General features: G+C 41.5%; 1 protein-coding gene across 1 annotated transcript in view; it reads right to left on the bottom strand.

Annotated features, from left to right (window-relative positions):
- XPR1 (xenotropic and polytropic retrovirus receptor 1) overlaps positions 1-14,778 on the bottom strand; it is a 107,309-nt gene that overhangs the window by 37,914 nt on the left and 54,617 nt on the right. The window lies entirely within an intron of this gene.

Below are 14,778 nucleotides of genomic sequence, written 5' to 3'. Positions count from 1 at the left end.
AAACAACTGTATTTAGAAAGAAAGCACCAACTTTTTAACTGAAGGCTTCATCTGACCTTTCAGGAGGACTCACTGGCTTCAGCCACCATTCCCACCTTCTCACCATTGTAATCCTTCAAATACAAACCTAGCAACATAGGACACTAAAATCTGCCAAATACTATCCAGAAAACTGTGTGGAAGCTTCCCTCCTGGAAAATAAAACTTTCTCTCATAACCAAAGTTGAAAGGAAGAGGTCTACATCATGGTGAACACGATCAGATCAACTGTTCTCCACCCCATTGCTCTGGGATGGTTTTAATTCTTTTGGAAGAACCACATACAATTCCATAATTAAAGTCAAAACTTGAAATTAAAGTACCAATTCGGTCAATTAGTTGTTGTAAAAAAATACAGTGCAGAGTCTCAAAGACAGAATGCATTTTCTGATAATTAAGAAATTAGTTTAATGAGTGAAAAAATTAAAGAAGACACACTGTAATTACCAATTTCAGTACTGTCAAAAACCAAATGTTCCTAATGCTGAAGTGAAGCAGACTCTTCGTACCCCCCAGAGTTACATTCCCTGAATCTTCAGACTGAAAATATAATACAAATAAGAAAATTAAATTTTTATTATGGTTTTGGTAGTGTTGAGAAAGAGAACACAGAACCACAGAATCAGGTTGGAAAGGACCTCTAAGAGCATCAAGTCCAACCATTAACCCAGCACTGCCGTGTTTACCACTAAACCATGTCCCCAGGTGACACATTCACACATTTTTTTTAACATTTCCAGGGATGGTGATTCCACCACTTCCCTGAGATGAAAAGATTCAAACAGATATTGAAATACATGTCATTAAATTGAGAAGACAAGTGACTACAGAAAAGCTTCACTCACTAGGAGATACACATACTGGATTGTCATAGCCAAGAAATCTTTTTCATTTAGCATTCATTTTTAGGTAAAACCAACCCAAAAGTAGCATTAATCAAGAGAATACTTAAATAGAAACTTTCAGCATTTACAGTTTTCTGGGGTTTATGTTTGCAGCCCTGAACCTACATACACTTCAGTAATGCTTTTATTAAGGGGTGGTATAGAAAGAGCAGAGAACAGAACACAAAAGTGCAGTGCAGGGGTAACCCTGTCTTCTTTTGGAGTTAGATGATGCTTTTAAAGAGTCAACAGAGAGAAAATAACCAGTTTTGCAGAGATGCCTGGTGTTTACAACTCCACCACCCAAGGGCTTGTAGAGAAGAATTCTCAAGGGCTCCAAAGGCTGTTCCAAGTTCCAAGTTTTGGCTCCCAGGGTTCCTTTATTATCCGATCATTATAGTTGCAGATCTGTGGCTACTCCCAAGGATGAGGGTTCCCTCCCTTGTGCAAACAAACCCTGGAATGACAGGGCTCGGGCTCCTCTGGGCTGAGGAAAAGCCGCAGCAGCCCCAAGGTGTCATTACAGCCCTGCTTGAGGTCCTTGGCTCTGCAGAAACAAAGATGCACATACCCCAGGCAATCCCACTCCACACAGTGCCTCCACATGGATCCCTCCTTGAGGGTAGCCTAAAACACCAGGAGGACAGAAAATAACTCTGCTTCAGGGCTGGGAACTTGAAGGGCAGAGTCACAGCAGTTGTGACATCCTGCCCTGGGGCCCTCCCAGTAAGGCCAATCTGAACTTGCCCTCAAGAACTCTAAATCCTTGACCCAACAGCAGACAAAGCACAAACAGGAGGGTGAAGCAACAGAAATTACTGTGCAATACTTAAAATGCAGGGATTTTTATTCACTAGCTGCCTGAAATTTTTCAAATGACAGTAATCATTATCAAACCACAGCTGACTCTTCAGGATGGACCTGAGAGGCAAAGTCTTCAGCCCAAAGAGTTTACACATGTCAAGAAGAAAAGCTTATGGAGAGGTGCTTTCTGTCATGGGGGAACCATTCTTTCCTGCCTTTAAAAATAAGTCACACAGCATTAAAAGCACACAGGCTCACTGCTTTCCTGCTTCAGAAACACCAAACCTCTTTCGCCAATGCTTGTTTCAGTACATCCACAAAATAAGAGAAAGTCCAAGCAAGTTTTTAAACTTCAGTCACTGTAAAGCAACAGTGTCAAACTAACATAATCAATGCCAAATAAATCAATAAATATCTTGTTTTGTACATTACTGGTCACTTCAGGAAATGATAAATAAGTGTGTTGAACAGTTTGATTATAATCTGAAGTTTAGAAGAGGAAAATGGGCTTTAAAACACAAAACAATTGCTACTGGAAGCCCTTCCAAAAACCTTGATATTAGGAATTCAGGTCTCTATTTCAGCCTCAAAACATTGCTGACTCAGAGGAAAGCAAGTTCGAGATCAAGTATTCAAAATCCTTCTCTGAATGTCAAACACTGACTTAGAAAAGATATTTTGCAGAGCAGGATGGATGTCAGCCTTACAAAAAAAAAAAAAAAAAATCAAGATTCTCTGTGAAGAAAAGGTTTTCCTCTGGTACCATTCCCACTGCAGTTCAGTCATTTAGCTGCAATAATAGACCAATGCTGCCAAGGCTACTGCCTTTATTTATTTATTTCCCCCCCAAGGCTGGGACAGGACAACGTGTTTTGCCATGAGAAAATCACGGTGCCAGAAACCCGGCCTTGGATTCGGAAGCTCCATGACAACAGGGCCTGTTTTTAAAAGGCATCCAGCTATTGCTGCCAAGAAGGTCCAGCAGTAACCTCCCTTTTGTTCTGTTTCTATAGCCCTAACACTCCATTTACCCTCAGCTCCCTGAAGCTGCCACGGACAAGGCTGCCAAGCAGAGAGTCTGATCAATATTGCAGCTTCCCGACCTCATCTTCCTATGGATTGCCTGTGCTGAATGAAAAACACAGGAAGCTTGAAAGGCTCTTGCTTTTACTTGCAGAGCCCAAACCAGCAGCAGCTTGGATGAACTCCCCCCTACCCCATGTTTTCTGGTTTGCAGAGAGCTGAGATGTTGGCACACCTAAAACAGAACCTGAAGTTGAAAAATTAACATCCAAAATACATTCCTGTGCTGTCCCAAGCACTTATTTCTCAGTGCTTCTCTCAACTGTTCATTTAATTTCTCATTTTCTGCAGCTGTAGTATATAAACAAATGATCAGCATCCCACGGCAGCTCTGCTTACTCACTCCCTTGCAAGAACACACACAATAAAAGTTTTCTTTGTTAGAGCAGTGTCCTCTAAAAGTAATCATTTAAAAAAAATCCTTTCATCTTTATCAGGCTGAATTTTAAAGGGCATTTAATTTAAAAGATTAATTAGCTTTGTTATAAGATCAGCACAGGTGTAGTTCTCTGAATCACCTTCTGTTTGCCACAAAACAGTGGCAATAACATCTGAGTAATGTTATTGCAACACTTTAGTTAGAGAGGAGGCAATTTCATTTATGAGGAGGGCTCTGCCATCTAGTCAATAAAATAAAAATCAAAATTAAACTTGACATTGGCATCAAACACATCAAATCAAACTGAACAGGTGATTGCAAATTTAACATCAGTATCATTTTGAATACATTAAAATTTTAAAGATTTCCACACTCTGTACCCAGAGCTCAAGTAGGTTTAAAACAACAGGACTGTGCTCTGAAAAATTAACAAGATTTAAAGGACAGTTTTCTTGTTCCCAGGTCAATAAAGACAGTAACTGCTTGTACCTATTCTAGGCCCAGTGGCACATTATGGAGGTTGGGGAAGGAAAAAAAAAAAAGAAAAAAAGAGAAGAAAAAGAAAAAGCCACTTCTATTACCACTGAAAAATCTTTAAAAGTGGGTCACTGTAATGAAAACATGTATCTGCCTCCAAAATCCCATCAGCTTTGTCTGTCTACTCAACCATCACAATTTTCTAATACCCTTGACAGTTCTGCAGCATCAAGACTGTAGTTTCCCAACCTTTTACACAGTGAGATTTTACAGCTAAAAATCAAACTCTGTAGTTCATAAATGCAAGGGCAAAGATTACCTTTACACTCCTAATGCATCACCCTTGTGTTTGTTGGGGTATTTTTCCAGAAGAAAGGTTCTTCCACAAGGCAACTCCCTTCCTCAGGACAGAAAGCCACATTTGGGTCAGCTGCAAATTGGATCAGTCACTGAAACTTCCAATAAATTAATTACTCACTGTGCATTTTTATGTCCAATCTTATGGCAAATTAAAGTTTCCTTGTACAGAATTTTATGTGCTTTACATACAGATACAGAAATTTCTTCCTAGGATATATTCTTGCTATAGGAAGAGAAAAGAAGCCAACTCTGCTTGCAAGTAATGAATATTTGCATTCGTGCTATTACATCTTGACATCTGAGCTACAAATTGTACATGTAATGGTGGTATCTCTCAGAATTTATTCCATCAGATGAAAGTGGACCTTGGCTCAAAATACTATAAAATCAACAGAAAAGAAGCTCCATGCCTTGGTTAATCTTGAAATGTTAAGAAAATTCATAGCAGGCTATACCTGCTTTTCTGAACCCCCACAGATGAGCTGGTCAGCTTTCTACTTAATGAATGCTTTAGCCCAAATTAGATTTGGTTATTAAATTATTCCCCTAAATCTGGCAATAAAAAATGACCACTCAGGTAGCAAATAAGGTTGGTATTGCCTGCACACACAGGGCTTATATGTGGGCAGGGGGAGGAGGCAAGAACTGCTGCATGACACCAGCACAAGTTCTCTCAGGTTTTGGTTCACCATTTTGCTGTTTTTACCAATTAACCCAGTATGTATTTCAAAATACCTTTAAGAACTGTGATTTCTCAGGTCAGTAAAAATTCTGCTTCCCCATTTTTTAGATTGTATCACTGAAATCTTAGAAACCAGCCAGATTCTTGTAGATGGTTTATTTAGCTGGAAAGAAAAAGCAACCTCCCCGACATGCCTACAAACCAGACATCCAACCAAGTGTCTACTATAAATTATTTACATTTGTGACTCCATAAACATAGATTCTAAAGCAACCACAGCACCCTGGTACATACTTAAAGTGCAGAAAAACCAGCAATGCAGCAGCCAGAGGTGAGGAGACAGCTGTTGTCCAGCTGGCTGCTATGAGCTTTGTAGCTCCTGATGTCAGGTTTTGTGGTCTACAGGGCAGCTACACAGCTGTTCTACAGGTTCATGTCTTTAAATCAGCATCCAGCACTCATAAGAAGTCCTTTTGCAAGTAAGGAAGGTGGCACTAGTCTTTGTCAGCTATATGTGACCACGATGCTTAAATACCTTTACAGTGCTTCACTTCTGTACCATTCGGAGAAACAATATTCCCAGGAGAATTACAAGACCTGTGTGGTAACTCAGGTTTGAAGGACAGCTAGGCAGAAACTTGTGACAGAAAAATAAATAAATAAAAGAGAAGCAGCACAGGTGCCTAATAATATTTCAAAACCTACCACAAAAATATTGGTAATACAGTGTGACAGAGCTGGAGCCAGGTCCTGACAGTCAGAAGATGTCATACAGGGACAGCACTCTCAATACTCGCTTTCCCTGGTTAACAACAAGCTTCAAATTCTTCTGTTTCAAGAAGGGAAGTAAAGAATCAATACGTGTTTTTGCAAATACCTCCAAATAGGTTTGACCAGAAATACTGTCACACGCTTCAGGGTGAAGGGAAGACAGTCATCAGGAACTAAGAGTCCAGATGACAATTTTCAGTGATCATTACCAGACTCCAAGACAAAGAATGGAGAGCACCAGGGTTAAGTTACTCAGCTGGTACATACCAGAACCTGTCCAGGCTGTGAATGCTCAGTTTAGACAAGTAACCAACGATGCAAACAGAGATCCCACAGCTTTGTGGAATCACCAGGATCACACGGGACATTCCCTGCTTACACAACGCACCTGCATATTCCTCAAGCTGCTGTCTCCAGTTCTGGATTTCATTAAAACAAAACAAGACAGCAGCAATTATGGTTGCACAAAAAAACCATATCAGAGTTGACACACTGGGGGTTAAGCAAAGCAGAGATACCCCAGCCTCTCACAGACATGGAATCTGAACTGGCCCGTGCACCTCTGGCAGATGCTACAGGAGACAAGTTCAGCACTGCCATCCATTCCCTCTACCAAGAGAGATCTTCATCAGCCTTTAAGCTGATTGTTTTTCCTCCTCTTCAATGGTGGGGCCACCAAACTAAAAACTCAGCAGTGTCTGTTCATGTTTTTGAGATTCACTGAATGGACCTCAAGTAAAATAGCACAGCTTTGTTTTATACAGCTACAAAACAATCTGAAAAACCTTCCTTCTGCTAAATCACATGGATGGAAATAAGGACACTTCCCTAAGTTGCCCAATTTGGTCCTTAAACCAAGAAGATAAATAGAAAACAAATCCCAGAGCAACATGGAAAACCAAGACCAGAATTGTTGATAGAAAATTAGGGGCTCAGAGTTCAAATTGAAGTTTTTCCTTATATTTCACCTTCCCTACCTTTCCCTTCAGCCTGACAAAACTCAATCAATTCAGCAAACCCTCTGCTGATTATCAGGACAAGTGCTAGAGTTAGACTTTTTAGCTAAATGACATATAAACAAATAAATATGTGAGTTCCAGAAAAAGGAAAGGAAGATCACCCCAGTCGTTCAGATCTGTGCCAGCCCCCAAAGCAGTGATGGAACACTGGGGACTTCCATAGGGAGAAGATCTTGGAACCCCATGGGAGACCATGGGGACTGGAAACACAGCAGCAAGAGGCAATCAAAGGAAACTCAGATACTCCAGTGCTGAATATAGCAGAGATCCCTCACCCTAAAACCCACAAGTGCTGTTTCCCTGCCCCATCTCCTGAATGAAGGTCATATTTCGTGGCATGGAAAGAGAAATAAGAGGAAACTTTCTAATCTTTTTTAATGTGCATTCATATTTATCAGGAAAGATGTAAATTTGATTTGTGAATATTTTAATCAAGCAAAAATGGTTTCTGTCAGAAGATGAAGCTTCGTAAATAAAATGACTGTTTATGCTCCTTTTATTGAGCTTCCAGTTTTAGTAGTTTTATTTCCAGAATTTTACTGAGCAATAACAATTACCTTCTCATTAAAACTGCACAAAACCCGTCAGAACATCTGACATAAAAAACCCCAAAAAAACCCAAAAAAAACCAAGACAGGAATTAAAATAAAACTGAGATTACAGTCAGTTAAAGGAATGTTGATAAAGCACACTTTTAAGTCTCATATCGTTAGATAAAGTTTTTCCTTCCTAAGAAAATTGCATGGAGACAGAGTCATGGGGAATTTCAGCAGCAGTTTTGGCTGTCCTTTATATCCTCTCTCAGACACACACATGATGTCCTTTCCTTGCTCTGGTACTGCTGTTCACCCGAGCCCAGTGAACCAGTTCAGGAAGTTAATCCAGTACTTAGAGAACGACTGAGCATTAGTACTAAAAAGCTTTAAAAACCTAATTGATCAATAAACTAGTTTCCTGTGGTTTAGTCCTCTGAAAGAGCTCCTGGCACACAGGGAGGAGGCAGCAAGAGGGAGATTCCCCCTCTGGTAGCAGTCACCTGTTAGACTGATTTAGTTGGAATGTCAAATCACCCGCTTGGACTCAGGTCCATCCTGTGCTGAGAGATGACTAAAGGCATTTACCCCACAGCTCAGCTGACAGGGAGACATTGGTGAAGCCAACACAGCTCACTGGAGTTGGAATCACATGCCTGTACCCTTGATATGAACACACTAAATGTCTCAATTACTTGTTAAACAGATTGAACATGTTCAAGCTTTGGTCTTTTTCTCAGCAGCCCCTCACCTCCTGCCAACGCTCCAGCAGCTCATGTGCCTCCAGTCTTCCCCTCCTCAAACTCTCTTATGGGGAAAAGGCATCCCTGTCTTGGATGCAAACTGCCTGTGTACTCCAGCACAACTGATCCTAAAAAATTTTTGAGACATTTTAGTATGCTTTAAGTATTTTAAATAGAAATAAAAATCACAGAATTGCAGAATAGTTTGGGTTTGGAAGGGACATTTAAAACCCACCTAGTCCAGCCCCTCAGCAACGAGCAGGGGCATCTTCAACTAGAGCAGGTTGCTCCACCAAATAGATATTTTAGTGTAAAAACATAAAGTGCTTAAAAGAAGAAATAAGTTGGGAAACAAAGTAAACTAAGAATCCACTGGGATGTGGTGTTACACAAGTGATTGCAGCAACATTTGTCTTATCTGTACCACCAGTGCTCTGCAGGTGATTCACTATGCAGCAGGTCCAAGCTTCCATTCCCTTGGGGACATTTCCCTTTGTCCACAGCCCCCATGGTGAAGGTGATATTTGGTATGACAGTGATGTACAAAGTAAAAAGAAAATCTTCTCTCCAGAAAAGGACTAACAAGGCTGAACAAAAGTTCATATATGCATGCCATGACAGACTTAACCTGTCACTCACATATCTGACAAACAAGATAAAGGCAGGGCAGAATCATCTTGAAATGGAATTTAAGTCTTGTTCTTTCGGTGCTTTCTCCCCCACTCTTTTCCTCCTTCCACCAAATATCACTTTTTTTCACTGTATATACACATTTTTTATTTTTCTTTTTAAATTGCTGGCAAAAATCAGGTCCTGCATAAGCAAGTCCTACAAGAAAAGTGCTAATTTATGCTGAAACAAGAGACCTAGATACTATCAACATCTTCCCAGGGATAAAGCCATCCCTGCAAATGCAGCCTGACAAGCAGACCATCTATGCTGCTCCACCACCCCCTGTGCCCTGACCACACTCACCCAAACAGAGACTCATAAAGCTTAAGCAGTTCTGTTCTTCACCAGGATTTGCAGGTGGCCACCAGCAGGGTACACACTCCGAGAGCTTTAGGAAATGTCATCTTTCAGCATTAAAACCATGCCCTGTTCAAGTGCTGTGGGACCAAGCCCAGCAGTCCAACACCCTGCTTTTACCTGGAGAGGTCTTAAACAGTTGCAGAAATCTGACCCACATCAACCTTTCTGGATTGATAACTAACACAGAAGCAGAGGCATCAAATTAGTTTTTACAAAACTTCACTCTGAATTCAAGCACTTCTGTGAGTCCTTGCACCCCTCAATCTCAGTTGCTCTGGTACAACTGCCCAAACATATGTGCTGGAAAAGGTCAGTCTCAACCTCCTCGCTTCCCTGATGGATTCTGCCAGGCAGGGAACATGAATTAGAGGCCAAGAATAGGCCTAAAACAAGCAGCAGGGTCAACTTCAGGTAGAACAGGGAGAAAAGTATACTCCAACTACAGAGGTGGTGTTTAGAGGGCTTCAAAATATTTTTTTTTGAGGGTTGAAGCTATTTAAACCCAGAGCTGTTTTATCCTGCTGCAGGTAATTCAGTAATTCATTGGCAAATCAGAGTCAGCACTGTTCTGAACAATGGAATTTTCTCCATACTAGGCAAAAGTCACGAGCCTCTTCTCTGTGCTACATAAGCAATCTCCAACCACATGTCTTCAAACTTGTTCAATAAAGCCACCATACAACAACTATTTCTGTCAGGAAACTCCTCTGCTTTCTCCTTGTTGTCATCTGTCACCGTACATCATCATGGAATAGTTTGGGTTGGAAGGGGACCTTAAAGACCATCTCGTTCCAACCCCTCTGCCATGGACAGGGACACCTTCCACTAGACATGGAGGTGGAAACCTCAGAGCCAGAACCACCTCAGGGCTTACAAGAACATTTTGGTCAGTTCCTGGCAATTGTCCTCTGCAAAGGCACCACAGAAATTGCCATTTCTCATTTAGCCATCACATCAGTCCATCTAAAAAAGCATCTTGCTTTGGTAGTTACCAGTATTGTAAAAAAGCACTTTATGCACCATATGCCTACTATGGTTTTGCAAAATAAGGGATAAGCTCAAGCTTTGCAGTCCAGGATGGTCATTTATTTCCATCGCCACAGGCAAAACTGTGAGAATCTCAAGATGGAGCAAGTGCCTCCTTGAAGTTGCCAGCAGTGATACTGAAAACCTTCAGGGAAGTGGTGTGACTAAGGGTATTTTAAATTTTAAAAACACAAGTAGCACAGTGTGCTTCCCGATCCTAACACTCCCGGGACAGGATGAGATGTACAAGGAAGAAGGTTGCTCCTGCACAGCACATCGGTGTCCCCAGAGAGACCCTGCTCAGCTCTGCTTGTCTGGGGGGAGGCAGAGAAGGGAATTACAGCTAACTGAAAACATTTTGCATAATTCGAGCTGATAAGAGACCTATACCCATCACTCCAGGAAACTATTTGCATCCTTATAACAATTGCAGCACATGCAAAATTCAGAAGTTAAGCAAACAAATGAAAACACAAATACTGGTGGTAAAAAAAAACAACAGGTGAATAAACGGGTCATCATCATTAAAAAAACAACAATGGTACTTTTAAAGCTTTTTTCAGACACAGGAGAGAATATTCATTGGAGATACCGGAGGGGTGGGGAAGGAGGAAATGACAAAAGGAAGATTAACAGAACTGTGTCTTGGGAAAGACTCCAATTAATATTAAGAGCAACTAGAAAGACAAAACAAATGACGCAGAACCAACAACAGGTTCCCCAGATGGAGTACAGTGAATGCAGGGTACAAAGACAAATCTACTTCAAATGTGCTATATCAATGGCTTAATTTCCCCCCAGGGAGCCACCACTACTCAAATTCATTTTTCCCTTTTTATTTTACTAGCTAATAAGAGCAAACAGCAAGAAAATAATAAGTAAGCAATTATCAGATGAAGAAAAATATGGTTTTCAGGTATCTCAGAGAAATGACACAAGGCTCAGGAGTGGCTCTGTGTAAGATTTTACCAGGGCATCCTTACAGTCAGACCACAGTCAGGAGAAGAACAGATTGTTAATTCTCATAAATGTTTATAGCAGCACCTTCCTAAATGTTTGGCACAATTTAAAACAAGATTTTTCCTTTTAAATTATATAAGTCTAGCTAAAACACCAGCAAATGAACATTAAGGTAGCTGCTTCTCCACTCAAGGCAGTAATTCTTCTGCTTTAATTCTTACATTATTACAGCAACAGATGTTGTAGGATCCTCACCACAACATTACAAAGCCTAGCCAAGGTTATATCCCTCCTTGCTCACACAGTGCACAGCCACCCAGCTGAGCCCTACCCTGCTATATTAATTAAAAAACATGGATTGAAGCATGCCCGGAGACACTGCGGTAAATTGCAGATAACCAGAACTACTCCAGTGCAGGTCCCCACAAGTTTGGAGTTGTTTTCTTCTAAGCACACTTTCAGGGAGCATCCCTTGCCCTCCCTTCCTTTCAATCCTGCACTTAAAGGGCTTGTTTAAAACCAATTTAAGTAAAAGCAGCATTCCTCAGACACAGCTTTGGTACCAAACGTCCTTCCTTCAAGGGGAGAGAAGATGGTCATTCAAAGGGGTTGATTTGAAAGTCTATGCCCTCTTCAACTCCTCAACAGAGCTGCTGTGTTCCAGGGGTAATTTTAGTTTAAGATTAAAATGCAGCAGAGACCAGGACTGCACTTGTTTGCTTGTCTGTCTTCCAAGCTAATCGCTTTCATTTCACACAGCACAAGCCCCTAGCCAGAAACCACACGGGTATCTCCTCTTGGAGCATCCCTGCCAGACTGGAACGGGAATGAATCCTTCTGAAAAGGATTTTTACACCCCAAATAGGAAGAAAGATTGAGAGGCATGTGATTTCCCCTTCCCCCCCCCCCCCCCCCCCCCCCCCCCAGGCTCAATGCACAGCACTGCTGGCACTCGGTAAATAAAAAGGCAAAAGGAACCATTCAGTAATTTCTATTGCTTCCCGAACAAAACCTGGTGGGAAGGGAATACACAAACTGCAGAAGTAACTGGCAACAGAAAGGTTTTGCATTCAAACACAAACTGGAAGTATGCTGAGGGTAAAAAACCTCAATGGTCCCACTTCCTAAGTCACCTCTTTATTTACATTTCAAAGAACATGTTAAAGAGCCACCACACTTAATTCTATTTTACCCCTTTTTGTGATAGTGGCAAAAAGCCTGAATTTAAGTCCCAGTTGCAGAATCAGCTGTGCAAATGGACAGAACAATAGTATTTTCAATAAACTTGAATAAATCGTCTACAGATATCCTCCCAAAGGAACCTGTGTGCTGTACACAGCAACTTTGCCAAGCAGCAGTTAACAAGATACTGCCCGCTTTGAAGCTATGGTTGACTTGAAATCTTCTTCTTTGCAAAACCTGTTAAATTAAAGGCTGATCCTTATTTAAAGTACAGGTGATTCAACCGGAATGGAGAGAAAACACTCCAAACAGCAGCAGCAAGCAGGGAGGAGCTCGGAGCTTTGTCCACCAAGCGTCTGAAAGCTTTTGCTCTGCTCCAGGAAATCTGGACTCGACAATGCACGAACTCCCCATGAGAGCAAACCCCAAAATGGTTATACTGCTCCCCTAACCACGCTCTTAGCTTCGTGGTTGCGTCCTCGCAGAAGAATTCTATTGCAACAGATGACCGCAGCATCCAGAAGCACTGCTCATGTAGCCGGCGTGCTGCTAATCAACAGCCGGAGCAGATGGAATGCAAATCTCCCAGAGAGGGGGGACCGGGAGGCTGTCACCATCCTGCTCCGAGAAAGTAAATGAGCTATTATCAATTAGGAGCTAAATTCAGACAGAATTTTGGTGAAAGGCAACACTTCAAGGTGTTTTCAGGGAAATCCATCTGCACTGTCTAAAAAAATCCGCCGTGAACCGCAAGGTTATTCTGTGCTGTTTCATTCGTGCATCGGCACAAGTGGTTGTTGTCCTTATTTTATGTCCTGCAAGGATTTTTAATTTAAGCTTTAGATAAATGAAACCACTAACTAGAAGTAGGGTGAGGATGGCCTTAAGGGCAATATTGGGTTTTTTTCTCACCAGAAGTTTTTTATTTTTGGCAAATATTTCAGAAGCTGGAATCAGCTCCTCTTCAACAGCAGAAGACAGGGCAGTGGAAAAAGCATCACCTAAAAGTCAGAAAGAAATGAAGTTTCGTTACAGCCATACTGGTCTATACCAGCAAGCCACAAAGAACCACCCTCAACAGATTTAGGGGTTAAGCATAAAGGGTTTGGGGGTTGGTCCTTCAGCATATTCAACAGAAGAAGCACTGAAGCTGCCCCAGTTCATTCACCCAATTGATTCACCAACTGTTCTGAAAGATGAATAAATATGTAAGTGGCTACTTTGCTCTAATTAGTGACATTCAGTGAATCTAACCAGAGAGCCCAAACCTCCAGCCCTTGCATTTAGCTCCCCGTGTCTCTCCCTTGGGAACTGAATAGCAATCAGGTATGTAATGCAGGGATGATTGCTTTTTTTTTCTTCACATTTAGAGTGGAAAATAAGGGGGGTAGGGCACAGAGTTATGATGGATAAAATAATTAAATCCTGCAACCCAGGCAAAAGGTCTAAACATACTTAAAGAACTGTTTTGAGGGGGGAAAATGAGAGAAGAGGGAGTAGGAATAAAGGAAAAATAAAACTGAGTGCAATTGCAGAAAACATGAAGCAGATGATGCATTTCCTATGTGATAGCTTAAACAAGTCCCAAGGCACACCTCCTCAGTCCATCAAACACCACATTTACATAAAATCATTAATTCATTACAGTAGTGAAAGAAAAGAGGGATGGGTTAGGAGGGACAGGATGGAGTGAATGAAGTGGAAATTTAAGCCAGAGGCATAAGAAAAAGGTCCATATCTGTGCACATTGAGCTTCCTCAGGGAGAGAGAGACACAGCTAACCTCAAAGCAATTTCTCAAACTGAAAAAACTTCATGTTTGCCAACACTAAACCACTCTGGCTTTGAATATACAGGCAAATGTACACAGGATAGTAATATCACTTGTGTGCCTGCCCTCTGTGGCGATAAAGAAGGAAGCTGCTGATGCTGCACTTGGTCCTGCCACCAACAAGAGTTATTTGCTTCTGGTTTGGTCTCCATCACCCTCAATTAGAAACACAGCCTCTATTCCTGCTAAATGTGTCCAAGGTCTCAGCCGCCTCTTTTAGCTCACTGGAGTCAACTCAGCTTTTCATGAAGCTTCTTGCCCTTCTCTGAAATAATGGTACCTTTTAACCAATCCAGAAGATTAAAGCCCCCCCCCCCCCCCCCGCTTGCAAACTCACATTGAACATATGAATTAATTTTCAGGTTTCTTGGCTGTTTTATCACTCAATTCACACACACAGAGCCCGAAACTGCAGTTCTGTAGCTATCAATCTGCCTCCAGAGACAGTGTTAGCACGGCAATCCCCCCACACAACACAAGTGGTCTTACAGACGGCGGCACTATTTTTAAAGCAGAACATGGATGTATTTTCCTCTCCTTTGCCAAACAAGTATATGAAATGTGCCACATGGCAGGTAGCATGCAGATGACAAAACAGTCAGAATTCAGCAGAAATACAAGATGGGGCTGCCAGAAGGATTCCAACAACTCTTTGTAAAAAAAAAAACCCAAACCATACTAAAAGGTGCTCCACCAAAAGCTTTGGTGCATCTTTGCTCTTCACAGGTGAGAACTTCCTCTATTGTTGTCATCCCAAATTAAGCTGGATAAAGGATAACTGCGTTTAAGACCAAAGGAGTGTCCTGGGTCTGGGATGTAAACTTACCCAAGTATCTGTTGATGGGTCTGTCTTAACCTCTGAGATGCAGAAAGAAGTGACCACCAATTTTGAGACTATTACAAGAGGAACTGCTGACACAATGGAAATAGCCAAGCCAGCATGTTTTCTGTAAGTGACAAACTCAGCACACACA

Source organism: Corapipo altera, unplaced genomic scaffold (assembly GCF_003945725.1).
Source record: "Corapipo altera isolate COAL_440 unplaced genomic scaffold, ASM394572v1 79, whole genome shotgun sequence".
Classification (NCBI taxonomy): domain Eukaryota; kingdom Metazoa; phylum Chordata; class Aves; order Passeriformes; family Pipridae; genus Corapipo; species Corapipo altera.
Note: the sequence above shows the minus strand (reverse complement) of the source record. Positions and strands in the feature narration are given on the sequence as shown.